Raw genomic sequence first — 18,128 nt, forward strand, 5'->3', positions numbered from 1 at the left:
TTCAGCTCAGCTGATAGCGGGTTGTCGATAATTGCTATGTTCAGACCCTTCTGACCTTTCCTCTAGAATCAGATGTGCACCTCCAGACCAAGTGGCTACTCTCTGGAGGAGACACGTCTAGAGCAAGTGGCTTCTCTGGCAATCCTTGTTAACGCAGAGCGCGTGTGGCATACGTAGACCGAGGCTACGTGTTACCTAAAGACAGAAAAGTGACAGTCAATGGAACAGCATCACCTACAGGAAGTCTCTACCTCAGCGCAGCTGATAGGAACTTGATTGTGGCAACACTTCGAAGCGTGTGAAGAGTTGCCAAATACTAGAAATTATCACAGAATGATACGGCATGGCACTGAATAGTCAAGGACCACAGTAACGCAGGAATATAACTTCCGAAACTGTTGATAAAACTTCGTAACTGAACTTGAATAATCATTTAAATGTGTTGTTGTTGTGGTCTTCAGTCCAGAGACTGGTTTCATGCAGCTCTCCATGCTACTCTATTCTGTGCAAGCTTCTTCATCTCCCAGTACCTACTGCAACCTACATCCTTCTGAATCTGTTTAGTGTATTCATCTCTTGATCTTCCTCTACGATTTTTACCCTCCACGCTGCTCACCAATACGAAATTGATGATCCCTTGATGCCTCAAAACATGTCCTACCAACCGATTCCTTCTTCTAGTCAAGTTGTGCCACAAATTTCTCTTCTCTCCAATTCTATTCAGTACCTCCTCATTAGTTATTTGGTCTACCCACCTAATCTTCAGCATTATTCAGTAGCACCACATTTCGAAAGCTTCTATTCTCTTCTTGTCTAAACTATTTACCGTACACGTTTCGCTTCCATACATGGCTACACTCCATACAAATACTTTCAGAAACGACTTCCTGACACTTACTTCTGTACTCGATGTTGACAAATTTCTCTTCTTCAGAAACGCTTTCCTTGCCATTGCCAGTCTACATTTTATATGCGACAATCATCGGGTATTTTGCTCCCCAAATAGCAAAATTCATTTACTACTTCAAGCGTCTCATTTCCTAATCTAATTCCCGCAGCATCACCCGACTTAATTCAACTACATTCCATTATTCTCGTTTTGCTTTTGTTGATGTTCATCTTATGTCCTCCTTTCAAGACACTGTCCATTACGTTCAGCTGCTCTTCAGGTCCTTTGCTGTCTCTGACAGAATTACAATGTCATCGGCGAACCTCAAAGTTTTTATCTCTTCTCCATGGGTGTTAATTCCTACTCCGAATTTTTATTTTGTTTCCTTTACTGCTTGCTCAATATACAGATTGAATAACATCGGGGATAGGCTACAACCCTGTCTCACTCCCTTCCCAACCACTGCTTCCCTTTCATGCCCCTCGACGATCACTGACGTATAAGATGGTAAATCAAAAATTACGTTTACCGCCATTAAAAACAGTAGAGTACAACTTGCTCCTAAAAGCACTAAAATATTTGGTTCAGGGAAATTAGATATTTCACTCTGAGGAAACTTGTAAATCTCGGAGAAATCTAGTAGCAACCCTCAGTAATTCGGCGGTGCTGTCATTGCAGCACAGAGGTAAAGTGGCGAGATTCTTGATCAATTACAGAACTAGGTATTAACTGTAAATCCAGCAACCGAGCAAGAGCAAGATGATAAAAAAGGCGAGGATGACAAATAAGCGAACAAATCAGTTAAACCACGTCCCCCTCACCTAAAGTTATAAATGTGCATTGCAAATGCCAGAAATGACTACTACTGACATACACACCAAGTGCCTGAGACTGAGTTGTCCGAGCCTAAAAAATGTGGGATGCTTCATATATGTATATATATATGTAAAAACTGGAAAGGTATTCAGCCCTGTGTAAGACACCATTTTATAGTTTTGTTTTACACAGACCTGTTTCATCGCTTCTTTATGTGCTGTCTTCAGTTGTTTTTTCCTTTATTTTCTTTTCACATGACGTTATTAACTTGTACCGGATGGCATATTTTTTCGAATCTTCGGTCTTATGGCTGGTTTGACGTGGCTGGCCATGAATTCCTCTGCCGTGGCGACATTTTCATTTCAAAATAACACTTGCAACCTACGTCCTGAATTATTTGCTGGCTGTATTCCAATCTCTGTCTTCCTCTACAGTTTTTACTCTCTACAGCTGCCTCTAGTACCATGTAAGTTACTCCGTGATGTCTTAACTGATGTCCTATCTCCCTAGCCCTTCTTCTTTTCAGTGTTTTCCGTTTATTCCTTCCCTCGCCGATCCTGTGGAGAACCTCCTCATTCCTTACCTTATCAGTCCACTAATTTTCAACGTTCTTCTGTAGCACGATATCTCAAACGCTTTCTCCACAGTCCATGTTTCACTACCATACAGTGCTGTGCTCCAAACGTACATTCTTAGAAATGTATTCCTCAAATTATGGTATATGTTTGATACCAGTAGACTTCTTTTGGATAAGAATGCCCTATTCGCCAGTACTAGTTTGCTTTTTATGTTCTCCTTGCTCCGTCCGACATGGGTTATTTTGCTGGCTAGCTAGGTAGCAGAATTCCTTAACATTGTCTACTTTGGGATCCCCAATTCTGGTGTTAAGTGTGTCCTTGTTCTTATTTCTACTACTTCTCATTGCTTTTGTCTTTCCTCGATTAAGTCTCAATCCATATTCTGTACTCACTAGGCTGTTCATTCCATTCAGTTGTTCCTGTAATTCTTCTTCACTTCCACTGAGGACTGCAATGTAATCAGCTAATCTTATCATTAATATATATTCACCCCGAATCTTAATCCCATCTTGGAAATTTTCTTTTATTTTTCTCATAGCTTTTTCGATGTACAGACAGAACAGTAGCAGCGAAAGACTAAGTACCTGTCTTACACCCTTTTTAATCCGAACACTTCGTTCTTCGTCTTCCTGTCTTATTATTCCCTGTTGGTCCATGTACATAGTATATATTACCCATCTTTCCCCGTAGCTTACCGCTATTTTTCTCAGAAATTAGAACATTTTGCACCATTTTACATTGTCGAACTTTTTTTCCAGGTCGATAAATCCCATAAACGTGTCTTGACTTTTCTCCAGTCATTATCAGTCGCAACGTCAGAACTGCCTCTCTAATGCTTTTACCTTTCACAAAGCTAAACTGATGTTGTTGTGGTCTTTAATCCTGAGACAGGTTTGATGCAGCTCTCCATGACTAAACTGATATACAGAAGAAAAGAAAATTGAGGATCAGATAACGATCACTTTGATCAACTTCTTACTGATTCTCAATTTTCTTTACCACTCTTCTCTATATTATTCTTGTCAGCAACTTGGATGCATGACCTATTAAGCTCAATGTGGGATAATTCTCGCACTTGTCGGCTCTTGCTGTTTTCGGAACTGTGTGGATGATGTCTTTCCGAATGTCTGATGGTACATCGCCAGTCTCACGCAGTCTACACACCAACGTGAATAGTCGTTTTGTTGCCACTTTCCCCAATGATTTTAGAAATTATGATGGAATATTATCTATCCCTTCAGCCTTATTTGATCTTAAATCGTCCAAAGTTCTTTCACGTTCCTATTTTTGAACTTCCTTTTTTCGTCGATCACCTGAATTATTACTCCAGTTGCTCATGGTTTCTTTCCACTTACCTTCCTTGTACCTATCTTTGCCTTTAGAACTTCTGTGATTCCTCTTTTTAGAGTTCATTTCTTTTCAAGTGAACTGCCTACTGAGCTATTCATTATCGCAGTATCTACAGCCTCAGAGAACTTCAAGCGTATCTTTTCATTCCTTTGTATCTCAGTATCCCATTTCTTTGTACATTGATTCTTCCTGACTATTCTCTTAAACTGCAGCCTACTCTTCATCATCACCAAATTGTCGTGTGACTAGGGCCTCCCCGATTGGCCGTGCGGTTCTAGGCGCTTCAGTCTGGAACCGCGTGACCGCTACGGTCGCAGGTTCGAGTCCTGCCTCGGGCATGGATGTGTGTGATGTTCTTAGGTTAGTTAGGTTTAAGTAGTTCTAAGTTCTAGGGGACTGATTACCATAGATGTTAAGTCCCATAGTGCTCAGAGCCATTTGAACCATTTTTGAACTAGGGCCTCCCGCCGGGTAGACCGTTCGCCGGGTGCAAGTCTTTCGATTTGACGCCACTTCGGCGTCTTGGGCGTCTATGGGGATGAAATTATGATGATTAGGACAACACCCAGTCCCTGAGCGAGGAAATCTCCGACCCAGCCGGGAATCAAACCCGGGCCCTTAGGATTGACGTTCTGTCGCGCTGACCACTCAGCTACCGGGGGCAGACACCAAATCGTAATCTCAGTCTGTATTTGATTCTGGATATGCCTTACTATCCAACATCTGATTTCGGAATATCTGCCTGACCATGATGCAATCTAACTGAAATCATCCAATAAGTATACCTCCTTTTGTGTGATTCTTGAACAGAGTATTCGCTATTACTAACTGGTATTTAATGCAGAACTCAATTAGTCTTTCTCCTCTCTCATTTCTGCAACGAAGCCCAACTTCTCCCATAACCCTTTCTTCTTCTGCCTCCCCTACAACCGCATCCCAATACCCCCACGACCATTATATTGTCCTCTCTCTTTACGTACTGCATCACCTGTTCAGTATCCTCATACTCTTTCTCTGTCTTCTCATCCTCTGGTAGCGACGTTAGCGTGTCTGACTGAAGTACTGCGGTCGGTGTTGGCCTGCTGTCGAGTTTGGTGAGAACAACGGTATCACTGAACAGTTCGCAGTAACTTACTCTATTCCGTACCTTCCTGCTCATAACGAACCCTGCTCCCGTTATACTATATTCTGCTTCTGTTGATATTACTTTACACTCTGACCAGAAAATCTTGTCTTCTTCCTGTTTCACTTCACCAACCTCATTATGTCTAGATCGAATCCTAGCATTTTCCTTTTCACATTTTCTAGCTTCTCTATCAGGGTCAAACTTCTGACATCCCACACCCATTCATTCTACAGCTTACCATGGTTTTCTGATGTTGTGGTGTTGTTTCACAAGGTTGTGTCGTGTTAAAGTTGCTGTTTTCTTGCTGCTGCATGCGCATTTTTATATTCTTTTTTTTTATTTGTCAGTCAAGCACAAAGCTTCTGAGACCAAAAGATGAGAATTTTGTAATCCTTTCATAATACCTAATTTATATTTCTTTTTGATGTTATACTTTAGAATATTTCTCAACATTTTGTATACCAACAAATGACAGCAATAAGACAACACTCAACGATATAGTTCACTTGACTACGTCAAAGATATTTCTACGTGTCAGTTTGTCTCTTTAGCAATCTGATATATATGACACATAGCTTGCAACAATATGTAAGCATCTGAAAAACGTTACTTACTTCTGTGGAGCTAAATACTGCGTTAAAGGTTGTCTGCTTCAATTTACTGCGATAATTTAGCTTCGGTCGCTACAAAACACGCACTCTAAGTTTTGTGCAACGTGTCGCCACTAGAAGGTAAGCTTCTCTAACCCTCTGAATGCGACACATAAATAAATTTTATCGGGAAACTGCAACTGATTTTATTTAATCTGTTTCTGCAACGGCATTTTTATCACTCGCCAAGACTTATGTGCTCCTGTTGATACTGCAGCGCTGTCCTTGTAGTTTCTCATTTTATGCCCTTTCAGGCAAGAGACGTGAAATAAATTTTGATCACTCGCATTACAGTTCACAATGTTCTTATTCTACATATATCCAGATGGCAGCTTGATATATTAACGTTTATTCTCTTTACAGGAAACCTTTCTAATGACAGAAATATCATAGCCAGTGAAAAAAGAGAAGTTAACTGCTTGCTGAGAAAGCAAATGTATCCTCTGTGGAATTATCCAGATGGCCAATATACAATAAATATATATTTGCCAACCTGATAACGAATACTGATAATATCAGTGTGAACAGGGAGACTAACACTGTTAAATTAAAAGGAGACTGCGAAGGAACACAAACTTCTTAGGAATAAATATAGATTATCTGATGAAGTGGTGCAAACAGATAAAGACACTGGCAAACAGAAAGTCATCACCTTATTATGCCTTAGTATCCAGTCGTTAGTGTACATCAGTAAACTTGTTTTAGTTACGTACTATTCATATGTACAGTTAGCTAACGCTTAGGCAGTTCTTCGTTGGGTAACAATAGCGCGACACATGGACATAGTTTTCAAACTACTTTCCTCTTATCGTCAGTCTCGTGACTGGTTTGATAAGGTCCCCACGGATTCCTCTCTTGTGGCAACCTGCTCTTCTAAGAAAGTATTTGCACCACAGTCCTCAATTATTTATTAGGTATACTACAATCTTTGTCTTCGTCTACGGTTTTCACCATCTAGAGCTCCCACTAGTATGTTTGAAATTATTCCTTGATGTCTCAAGACAGAATGTTAGCTAAAAAATTGTAATCGAGTTCGTTGTAAAGATCTGTTCATATCAGTGAAGGTTTAACTACACTCTGTGAATATATTTCCCAATTAGTTATGCACATCAAAAATAAGTTAATTATTACAGTGCAAACAGTTGTCTCCATGGAGTGGGAGCCAGAATGAACTAACTTTTATCAAGAAAGAAAAACAGAAAACCCAGACACAGCAATTTCCATCATGAAATAAATTAGACAATTAATTGCTTAAAGTCATTAAAGAGATTACTAAAACAAACTTTTTAAACGGGTAGTTAAATGTACGTGTTAAGCAGTAAATTCTGTGTATTAAGTTACTTAGATAACAGAGGGTATTATGGGTTTGGCAAATTCAAATAGTAATAAAACACGATTCGTTTCACAATAGGGTTATGCACTGTAACTTTTTTTCTGGAAGGATTTAGACGAAAGCTCTGCAGTTGATAATCCTAACATCTTAAGCTATTTCTGAATACAATGTCTCTCTCATTATGGAGGGTTGGTGAGCCAACGTTTGAGGCAAAACAATGAGAAGTTGCCGTGACAAAACGAAAATTAAACATCACAGTCGTGGTTTTGATGTCAACTGAGAAGGTATGCTGTGATTCGTGTTGAGAAATGAAAAAACATTGTAGCACTTGCTTTTTACATTGTGAAATAAGTTCCCTGGAATAATCTACAAAGAAAACAGCATTTTACTCTACGATAAAAACTAATCGTTGTTCCAGTGGCCGGAAAAAAGCCCTATTGTAGGGCAAATTTGAAAAAATGGAAATATTTCCGCTAAAAAAATTGTACAATTATACCAGTGGCTTGCAAAAATAGTTATAGCTCTGCTACAATCGGTAAACTCCACCTCAATATAAAGAACAAACAAAATTAAAAAAGGCTCCACATCCACAACAAATACTATTTGATACTGTTGCCCCCGCTACACTGTGAGGAGTATAGCCACTGGTAATATTTCATACCAGATTGCAAACATGTTCTCTGCTAAAAAATACCCAGATTAGCTTTTCCACAAATAAAATGAAAGAAAAATTACCTCATATTTAAAAGTAATGACGAAAAACACCACAAATCTGACATTTTAAAACCGAACTGTTATGAAAGCACCAAATTTTATATTCACCAAACTGATACATTCCGAAAAAAAACATGGATACGCTCAGGCTAATCTGATTAAACATATGAACATTGCAGCCAACGATCGTCATCACGGGCACACAGGATAGCACTGAAGAAAACTTAAGGATGTTAAATTTACTTGAGAAGGGAGTGCAGATGAATTTATTGAAAGAAGTAGAATTACTGATTCACATCACAACGATGACTGCATCTTGATTGGCAAAGTTGTCTTAATAAACGAAATTTTCCTAAGAAAACCGCATCTAATGCCTTTAATTTTGTACTGACAGAGAAAATAAATGCACTTCAAAAGCTTAGCTCTGCTAGTTACGCCCCGTCGGGACGGGTAGCTCAGTTGGTAGAGCACTTGCCCGCGAAAGGCGAAGGTCCCGAGTTCGAGTCTCGGTCCGGCACACAGTTTTAATCTGTCAGGAAGTTTCATATCAGCGCACACTCCGCTGCAGAGTGAAAATCTCATTCCAGTACTGAATAATGTTTTAAAAAAAAAAGATTAAAAGACCCTGAACATTGGAACTAGTTTTAAAAATTTAATATTTGAACAAGTTGGCTTAAGTATAAAAGATTTTCCATTATACCATCAGAGAGATAACAATAATAATTCTAGAGGTCGCACAAACCTGATTGCCGGCAGGCCTAACATGGCTCTGACACTGTAATGTCGGAACGTGTGGACACTCTCGTTCGAAATGATTGATAGAATTTGTAAGCCTTAAATGTTATCTGAAGTTGCAGGATTGCTGCAGTTTATGAATAAATGCAACTTGCAGCCAACTTAGTATTCTAAGCTTCTCCCTAATGTGCGCTCCAGCACAACAACAAATATTTCAGGGCTCATTAACCCGGACTGTCATTTAATAAAAAATTATGAGAAAGCAGATTTGGGATTTAATTCCTTGAAGGGCCCTTCTGAAGTCTGATCGAATTCCCGCTGCGCACTTCACTACACACAGATGTAACAAAAGTCATGGAACAAGGATAGCCACACATACAGATGGCAGTACTATCGTGTACACAGGGTATAAATGGGGAGTGTATTGGCTAAACTATCATTTGGACTCAGGTAATTCATTGAAAAGTCGTCCAACGTGATTATGGCCGCACGAATGGAATTAACAGACTTTGAACGCGGAATGGTGTTTAGAGCTAGACGCCTGGGACATTCCATTTCGTCAGTCGTTGGGGATTTCAGTATTCCGAGATCCACAGTGTCAAGGGTGTGCCAGAATACCAAATTTCAGACATTACCTCCCACCACGGCCAACATAGTGGCAGGTGGCCTTCACTTAACGACCGAGAGCTACGGAAGATCCTTTGCTGACAGCATGACATGCCCTGCAGTGCCCCTCATCGCCTCACGACCACATCAGGTGGACCCTAGACGACTGGAAAACGATGACCTGGTCGGATGAATCCCGCTCTCAGTTGGTAAGAACTGATAGTAGGGTTCTAGTGTGGCGCAGGCCCCAAGAAGCCAAGGAACCAAATTCTCAGCAAGGCACTGTGCAAGCTGACAGTGGCTCCGAAATGGTGTGTGCTGTGTTTGCATAGAACATGGAATCGTCTGGCTCCTCTCGTCAAAATGAACCAATCACTGACTGAAAATGGTTACGTTCGGCTACTTGGAGACCATTTGCAGCCATTTATGGACTTCATGTGCCCAGACAACGATGGAATTCAGTTGTTCGCAATGGGTTTGAAGAACATTCTGGGCAGTTTCAGTAAATGATTTGGCCTCCCAGGCTGCTCGACAAGAATAACATCGAATACTTATGGGACATAACCAAGAGGTCAGTGTGTACAAAATTCTGCACCGGCAACAACTTCGCAGTTACGGACGGCCGTAGAGATATTACGGCTCATTATTTCTGCTAGAGACCCAACGACATTTTCAGTCCATGCCAACTCGAGATGCGAACTACGCAGGGCAGTAGGAAGTGCCCATAACTTTTGTCACCTCAGACTAGTGCAGCATCCTTAGTTGGGTTACTCTGATGCAATTATTACGGATCCCGTTAAATTTCGCACCTTTTTCTAGGACACTGGCCTAAAACCCATGGCACCACGCTCTTTCTTTTCTGTGAAGACACACTTCGTGCACGTTCTGCCGGCCTGTCATTGTTTGTAATGCGCCACGGCGGCAGCAGAAGCAGCGAAGCCGTGATGCGCTGACCGCGACCGTTTCCGGATGCGGGTATCATTGGCTGCGGCCGGCGCAAGGGGTTTTGTTTGCGTCGCGTTCAGGTTACGGGCGGCGGAGCAGCGCAGCGCCGTCAGCAAGTTGCTCCGTCACCGCCGCTAAATGGTCCTCTGGCACGCCCTCCCACACCGCTGCACGCAGGCGAGCCTAACGAGTCCGCCAGCTGCCCACGCACCTGTACGCACTGCCATAGCATTCGTGTCGTTCATCCGACACTTCTCGCTCCTATTCAGGTTTACTTGTCACAGCTGCTACAAGTCACCTCGCAGGAATGCCTTGCTCAAAAGAACTACCTGAACGTGACTTCTGGGGTCTGCCATACCCCACTGACCGATAACTGAGTGTTGGGTATGTTACCAAATATTACTTTTCAGAAACCAAGTGCACAACAGAACATCATTACATCCTCGATCGTTGGTGTAAGAAGAACTGAATTGTTCGAAAGGCGGCGAAAACAATGTGGAAACAATCATTCATTCCGTCGTGCTGGGTGTTTTTCATTGTAGTATGAAGGCTTCAATAATGCTTACGCCCACCGTGAGCGTTTATCACTGGCTGACACCTACAGGGCGTGCTCCGTATTAGTCTGCGGAGGTTACACTCTGGTATCCTTTCCCTTTCTTCAATGAGAGCCTGTGGAAATTCTTGGAGAGTCTATGATGTAGCAGGATGACCATCGTTGTCCTACACATACACGATGGGATTTAGGTCAGGACTCAGCGCCGGTCATTTCATTACTACAATGTCCAGACTTCGCAAGACTTCCTTGTTGATGCCTGCCACAGGGGCCCTGGCTTTTGAAAGAAATTCATGCCACCACATGATCCAACAGGATCTGCTCGATTTTATTCTTTTCGGTAAGGCGACCATGGACAACGACAAGATGTCTGTATGAAACTACAGTGAAAACGGCATCCCATTTGAGTCAACTGATGTTTCAAAGAACTGCACTGAAAAGGTGTTTGAATGTTGTGCAGTTGTGGTTAAATTTAACGGAGCTAAGCTTCTAACTGTTGTTATTTATAGATCCCCAGACTCCGATTTCACAACATTTTTACTAAAGCTAGAGAAGGTTCTTGGTTCACTTTATAGGAAATACAAGAAGTTAGTTATATGTGGTGACTTCAATATTAATTGTATAAGTGATTGTGCAAGGAAGAGGATGCTGGTAGACCTCCTTAATTCATATAATCTTATGCAAACCGTATTCTTTCCAACGAGAGTGCAAGGGAACAGTAGAACAACCATAGACAACATTTTTGTTCATTCCTCATTACTAGAAGGGCATTCTGTTAGCAAAAAGGTGAATGGCCTTTCAGATCATGATGCACAAATTTTAACTCTAAAAGATTTTTGTGCTGCAACACGTGTTAAATATAGTAATCAGCTGTTTAGGAAAGCTGATCCAGTTTCTGTAGAGACCTTTGTAAACCTTATCAAGGAACAAGAGTAGCAAGATGTTTATAGCGCTGATACAGTAGACGATAAATATAATGCTTTTCTCAAGACTTTTCTCGTGCTCTTTGAAAGTTGCCTTCCGTTAGAACGTTCAAAACAGGGTACTAGCACAAACAAGCAGCCTGGGTGGCTGACTAGAGGGATAAGAATATCTTGTAGAACAAAGTGGCAGTTATATCAAAACGTTAGAAACAGTCAAAATCTAAATGCAGCAGCCCATTACAAACAGTATTGTAAGGTGCTTAAAAATGTTATTAGGAAGGCAAAAAGTATGTGGTATGCAGATAGAACAGCTAAGTCTCAGGATAAAATTAAAACCGTATGGTCTCTCGTAAAGGAAGTGGCTGGTCTGCAGAGACAGGTCGAGGATATAGAATCAGTGCGTAGTGGGAATGTCCGTGTTACTGATAAGTCGCATATATGTACAGTATTTAATAATCACTCTCTGAATATAGCAGGTGAACTAAATAGAAAACTAGTCCCAACAGGGAATCATATAGCGCTCTTAGAAAAAAGTGTTCCGAGACTGTTACCTGAATTGCTCCTCCATGATACTGACAAGAGGGAGATTGAGTTAATAATTAAATCACTAAAGACCAAGAACTCTCATGGATATGACGTGGTATCTAGCAGAATACTGAAGTATTGTTCTATGTATTTTATCCCAGTACTTAGCCATATATGTAACTTTTCCTTTAGGAGTGGTCGGTTTCCTGACCGATTAAAGTACTCGGTAGTGAAGCCACTTTATAAAAAGGGAGACAGGGATAATGTTGACAATTATAGACCTATTTCTATGCCATCGGTGTTTGCTAAAGTTATCGAGAAGGTTGTATATGCTAGGTTACTGGAGCATTAAAATTCACGTAATTTGCCGTAAAATGTTCAGTTTGGTTTTAGAAATGGTTTAACAACTGAAAATGCTATATTCTCTTTTCTCAGTGAGGTTTTGGACGGATTAAATAAAAGGTTGCGAACGTTAGGTGGTTTCTTTGATTTAACGAAGGCTTTTGACTGTTGACCACAAAATGTTACTGCAGAAGTTGGACCATTATGGAGTAAGGGGATTAGCTTACAATTGGTTCGCCTCTTACCTTAAGAACAGAAAGCAGAAGGTAATTCTCCGCAATATTGAGAGTGGTAGTGATGTTCAGTCCTAATGGGGCACTGTTAAGTGAGGCGTTCCCCAAGGGTCGGTGCTGGGGCCACTGCTGTTTCTTATTTATATAAATGATATGCCTTCTAGTATTACAGGTGATTCAAAAATATTTCTGTTTGCTGATGACACCAGCTTGATAGTGAAGGATCTTGTGTGTAATATTGAAATAGTATCAAATAACGTAGTTCATGAAATAAGTTCGTGGCTTGTGGAAAATAATTTGATGCTAAATCACAGTAAGACTCAGTTTTTACAGTTTCTAACACACAATTAAAAAAGAACCGATATTTTGATCAGACAGAATGGGCATATTATAAGCGAGACGGAACAGTTCAAGTTCCTAGGCGTACGGATAGATAGTAAGCTGTTGTGGAAAGCCCATGTTCCGGATCTTGTTCAGAAACTAAATGCTGCTTTATTTACCATTAGAACAGTATCTGAAATAAGTGACACTTCAACACGAAAAGTAGTCTACTTCGCATATTTCCATACGCTTATGTCGTATGGTATTACTTTTTGGGGTAATTCTTCTGATTCAAAAAGGGTATTTTTGGCTCAAAACCAGGCTGTTCGAGCTATATGTGGTGTAAGTTCGAGAACCTCTTGTCGACCCCTGTTCAATAGTCTGGGAATTCTGACATTGCCCTCACAGTATATATGTTCTTTAATGTCGTTTGTTGTTAGCAATATTAGCCTATTCCCAGGAGTTAGCAGCTTTCACTCAGTTAATACTAGGCAGAAATCCAATATGCATGTGGAATGCACTTCCTTGACTCTTGTGCAGAAAGGAGTGCAGTATTCTGCTGCATCCATTTTCAATAAGCTACCACAAGAACTCAAAAATCTTTGCAGTACCCCAAACACTTTTAAGTCTAAACTGAAGAGTTTCCTCATGGCTCACTCCTTCTATTCTGTCGAGGAGCTCCAGGAAGAGCTAAAAAATTAAGCAAATTCCAGTGTTACATTGTTGATTTTCTTTATTTAAATTTACGACTTGTCACCTGAATATGTTTTTTTATATTTCATTTTATCTGTTTCTAATATCGTGTTATAATTTCATGTATTGACTCGTTCCATGATCATGGAGACTTCTCCTTAATTTGGTCCCACAGAACAATAAATAAATAAATAAATCAGACCTTTAGCTGCTTACAGGCATTGATAATTATCAACCCGCACAGTTGAAAATGTATGCCCCTACCGGGACTCCAACCTGGGACCTCCCGCTTACATGGCAGACGCTCTATCCGGCTGAGCCACCGAGGACACAAAGGATAGTGCGACTGCAGGGACTTATCTCTAGCACGCTCCCCGTGAGACCCGCTTGACATGACAACATCTCGCAGATCGCCTTCAGTTCTGCCGTTCCCATGTGAACTGGCAACTTCGTTAGTGGCGAAACATGTTATTCACAGACGAGACCATATATCCTCTGACGCAAGGCGATGGCCGAGTTCGTGTATAGAGACCCTTAGTGAGTGTTACGTCCCAGACGTCCAGGAAATCGTCAGGTTCGCAAGGTCCTGTCCGCACACTGGATTTGTAGTGCCCCTGCCCACTATACTCGTTACTCGCGGTAGTCAATCTACCGATTCCCGTAAGTGTTCGGACAATGTGAGTGCATACGCACTGAAGAAGACCATTAGCCGGTAAGCCCTATCTATATGAAGATGGTATCTGTTCTTTCGGACATCTCCGAAAGAACAGATGCGATCTTCATATAGATATCTGTATGGCTGTCAGCACTTATGCCTCCTCAAAACCATAGGACCTTGCGAATCTGACGATTTTCTGGACGTCTGGGAATGAACATTCACTAAGGGTCTCCACACACGAACTCGGCCATCGTCTTGCGTCAGAGGATATCTGGTCTCGTCTGTGAATAACATGTTTCGCCAGTAACGAAGTTGCCAGTTGACATGGGAACGGCAGAACTGAGGGCGAGCTGCAAGATGTCATGTCAAGCGGGTTCCTCAAACACGACACTGTTCGTTACAGTCCGATCGGACGCAGCGGTTCCAGTTGCCGTTCCGAGATCGTCTTGCAGCGCTCTGGTAGTACCCGCGAGACGCAGAGTTGACCGGATATCGGTCTTCACGTGGCGTTGTCATGCATCGGCGACCTCGTCCAGCTCGCCTTGTGTACTGACCTACCTCCCTGTAACTCAACCCATCGATGACACGTAGAGAGACAATTGGGATTTGCAGCAACACAACGGAACGTCTACTCTTTTTGGATGAAACGATGCGCCCTTGCAACTTTCATTGCATTAAGATGTCGCATTACATGTGCTTGGTTGAATACGACGTCCAACAAACGACAACTGCCATCTGTGTGCCTCACCAGAAAACATTGGGACACCGGTACTCACTTCCTCCTGAGGGGTTACCTGACACTGCAATGCATGACACAGCTAACAGATGGTGAACGATCTTAATTATTGCATACATGGAAAGTGAAGACCTCAAGACATGCAGTAAGACCATAGGTACCGCCTGTATCGAAATAGATTTAAAATACCGGATGTTGCTTCACGTGTTCCCTCAGTCCTTTTGAAGAGTGTGTTTCGGAGATGAACTGCATGAGTCCTATCTCTAAACACACACACACACACACACACACACACACACACATTGTTTTCACATTTGTCTTAAACAATGAGCAACATTCTCTCAGAAATGAATAAAAAATGTTCCGATTCCCCGGTTCCGAATAACGATTTCGGGAGGTTTCCTTTTTATGTAACACAAATAAAATACCAGAACTTATAACCCCCTCCAAAATTTTCCAGCTATTCCCAATTGGGAATCTTCGTTTCCCACCTCCCACCTCGCCTGACAATGGCTGGAAAGAAGCGTCTGTATAATGGACCAGATCTCAACAACTCACTCTACCCGTTGGAGTACGAAAAGACAAAATGTGCGCGAGGATCTGCAGCTGCTCTTCCTATGTGTGGTCTTATGGGACGGAAATGTTGAGGTCATCGGTCCCTAAGCTTACACACTATTTAATCTAACTTAAACTAAGTTACGTTAAGCACGACACACACATCCATGCCCGAGGGAGGAGTCGAACCTCCGACGGGGGCAGCCGCGCGCACCGTGACAAGACGCCTCTGACCGCTCGACTACCCCGCGCGGCTCTTGCTATTAGACATAGAAGATTATTATGATAGGTCAAGTAACTTTCATTGAATTCCCCACTATACGTCAAAATGACACAGATAAATGACATTATTCTTCACCATAGTCGCTAAGTCTCTGCACACAACGATCAAAGCGTTCTAATAACCGTTCAAGTCTGTGACGACAGAACTCTATTCCTTAGCCACGATAGAAGGTTAATATCTTATTCTATTTATTGGAGATACTTCTCGTTTGGGCAGTTCTGCTTCTTACTTCCTCTTTGCTTGTTCCATCTCTGGCCACTTTGCTTCCTTGCTTACTAATACGTTGCATCCAAGATTCTGGAACAGTCTGGAGTTCTTATCAAGAAAAGAAGGAAAGGGTCTAGGTTTTTAACGGCTCGTGGACGAAGAGATGGCTAGAGACGAAGCAGGAGGAAGACGAAACAAATCGGCCTGTCGTTTTGGAATCGACCGTCCCGTTATATTATCAGGGCTGATTCCACGGGAACAATAGTGTAATCCAGGAAAGAAAGGAGGTCAGCGTCGGTCGTAATATCGTATGTATCTTATTGAAAATCTAGATTTCAGCTAAAGTGCAGGTATCGTCAGCACGTTACAGGACTCATTTAGACTCTGTATAATTATAACGACACATATTGGAATAAACTTTGGTATGTACATGCATCAGTCAAACTAAATTGACTGTCTTTCTGTCTTGGACCTCATTATTCGTTCAAGCGATATCGTGACACCGTGACGAACCCAATTTGTATGGCCCGATAGGTTTTCAAACCACTGTCCTCCCGAAGATGAGACCAGATTCTTATCAGACGTCTTAGCAGACGTCGAACAAATTCAGAATTGCGCTGCTAGGATCAAAACAGAGATGTTTAATCATTTGTGGCTCTTGATGATAATGGCTCGCTGTATCGGTTAGTACGACTCAACTACGTAAGTTTTTGCTATTGAGTTTTGATACACAGGGTCTTTGCATCGGATGTCTAGGGCTGACAGATCACGTCACGGGGAACAACTTTTATGAGAGATAAAATTTTCGTTGATGTTTCCGCCGGTCTGACATTAGCATTCACTCGCCTTGGGACGACGGGCGCAAGATCCAAGCCTCCGGTAAGCAGGTAGGTACAACAGTCAGCAGGACCTATCTGTCCCTGAACACGTCCACATGCCAGTAGGAAGTAGTCCTAAGAACTCCGTGCCCCCTCGGAGTGGCAGCTTGTGAACTCAGGGTTCAGTCTTAAACCTGTGACAGATTGCTGCGTGGCGAACGTATCCTCCGACGCTGTTGCAGTTACTGTGAGTATAGTGGAAGAGAAACTGCGACCTCAGAAAGGTTACTGTTTCGAATTCCTAAATTGTTAATAGCTAGTGTAGCGCGCTGGACGTGCACATTAAGAATTTCAAAAGTTTTATTAAAACTGCCTCCACTGAAGACAGTGATGTGCTCGAGAGTTAAAACGACCATAATCACCAGAAATAGTTTATGATAAAATTCAGAGGCAGAAAACAGCTTGTGATCTGAAGAGGAAAGCTGCAGGCGATATGTATGAGTCAGCATCAAAATTTGTATATAATCAACCGAAAGGACAACACAGGACAGAGGTAACCACTAAACAAGTCGGGAGCTTTCTTAAATCCATTCACAAAGATAGACGGAAAACTCCACAGTAATTAGCTACAAGTATTCAGGAGGTTCTTGTTATTCTACGAGTAAACACCTTAAGTGTGAAAACTAAAGATTGGGTCGATTTGTTATTGCGTCATAATGGTGACAACAACGTTATCGAATCACTTAGTATGACACAATGCATTATATGTTGATGGAGTTTTCAAATATTGCACAAAGTTATTTAGTCATTGTTTTGCAGTCCATGGGCTTGTTAATGGACTTTATATTCTAACTATTTTTCTTTGTTGAACGATAAGAAAGCTTCATCTTATCAGCATGTGTTTTCAACACTTCTTGTCAAGTGCGATAGTCAAGGTCTGAAATTATCTCTGTCAACAATGTTTTCAGACTTACAAGAAAGCATTATGAATGTCGGAAGTGACGTGTGGACTAATGTGAGAATCCGAAGTTGTAAATATCTTCTAACTCAGAACTGGTTGCGAAAGATACAAACGTTGAGACTTACACATGACCTCTACTCCTGAAATGAAATCAGGAAGTTTCTGTCCTATATTTGGTTTCCCAGTGCTGGATCCTGATATGTTTGGTGACTGCTTTGTCAGGATTTAGCATGAGTGATGCCTGCATGTGGGAAACTACAAACGTTCTGCGGCTTCGTAGTGAATACTTATACAGATGAAAACGCACTCGTTCCTCCAATTCCGTGGGTAGAACTAAGTTGTAATAGAGAAAGGACTACCAATACTTGCGGATGTTTTCACAGCAAGTAAATAGTTACATAGTACAGATCTCTAGGGTACTGAAACAAATTCAACTAGACACCAAAATTGCAATCAACTCCTCAAAAAAAAAAAAAAAAAAAAAAAAAAAAAAAAGAAGGAAAGGTCTTATCTGGGTCTAAAATTCATGAAGCAACAAGTGTTTAACTTCAAAGACAGAAAAATTGCGGGAATAAAAT

Source organism: Schistocerca americana, chromosome 2, assembly GCF_021461395.2.
Source record: "Schistocerca americana isolate TAMUIC-IGC-003095 chromosome 2, iqSchAmer2.1, whole genome shotgun sequence".
NCBI classification, from domain to species: Eukaryota; Metazoa; Arthropoda; class Insecta; order Orthoptera; family Acrididae; genus Schistocerca; species Schistocerca americana.